This window comes from Trachymyrmex cornetzi, unplaced genomic scaffold (genome assembly GCF_001594075.2).
Source record: "Trachymyrmex cornetzi isolate Tcor2-1 unplaced genomic scaffold, Tcor1.1 scaffold441, whole genome shotgun sequence".
NCBI lineage: Eukaryota > Metazoa > Arthropoda > Insecta > Hymenoptera > Formicidae > Trachymyrmex > Trachymyrmex cornetzi.
The window spans coordinates 73,928-75,028 of NW_017299190.1; positions in this window are offsets into that span (position 1 = coordinate 73,928).

Here is a 1,101-nt window from a genome sequence, read left to right on the forward strand (position 1 = left end):
GGTTTTTGCTAGATTGAAATCAATATATAATGTAAATAATATATACAAACAAAACTTTTAAGTAAAATATAGAGTATGTTCTAAATAAAGTATATGTTTGAGTCTGAGACTTAACTTCAAAAAATTTAAATAAAAAGTTAATAGTTCTCGAAAAAAAATGTAACTAAATAAAGTTAAGAGTCTAAAATGTAACTAAGTTAAGTTAAAATTATTTAACTTTTCAATTTTTTAACTTAACTTTTAGCTTTTTAACTTGGCACTACACACACCCAACCCTGATATATACTGTATCACACACTGAAAAAAATTTCTGGTTGAAAATGGACGAATCAGAAATTTCTAGATAAATTTATTAGAATTCTAGTTGAGATAACCGGAATTCTGCTTGATACTATATTTCTGGTAAAATCTACTAGAATTTTTATTTTTACCAGAATAATTATATTAATCAGAATTCTAGTTATCTCAACTAGAATTCTAATAGACATAACCAGAAAATTCTGATTCGTCCATTTTCCACCAGAGTTTTACTGTTTAATCCAACCAGATCATTTTTCTCAGTGCATTTAACATTACTTCATTCACACATGAACACGTTTTTTATTTTTATTATAATATGTATTTTTTATTTTTATATATATTCTTTTTTATTTTATTTTTTTTATCGTTATACACATTCTTTTATATCTTGTTAATTTAAATTTAGCGCTTCAGAGGATGATATCCTAGAACGTTTGATAAATAAAACTTTATTTATTTTTATTTATTTTCTTTGTACGTTTCATTTCGAGTTTATCTGTATATTTTTAAAGAACTTGCCCTAGAAGTCTTAGAACTATAAACGCCTTATTCGTTTATTTATTTATCTTTCTGACTTTCTTTCTCTTTATCCACTTAGGTAGCATAGAACATTCCAACAATATTGTAGCAACGTTGTAATGTTTACAACGTTGTATTACAGGAACGTTCCATGCTATCTGGATATTTATCTATTTATTTATTTTTCTCTCTATCCTTCTTTCTATCTCGCGTTGGAAACGACCAACAAAACTCGTGAACCTTTAACGTCTACTCGGCAAAAGGGAAGCGTTGAATAAGGAA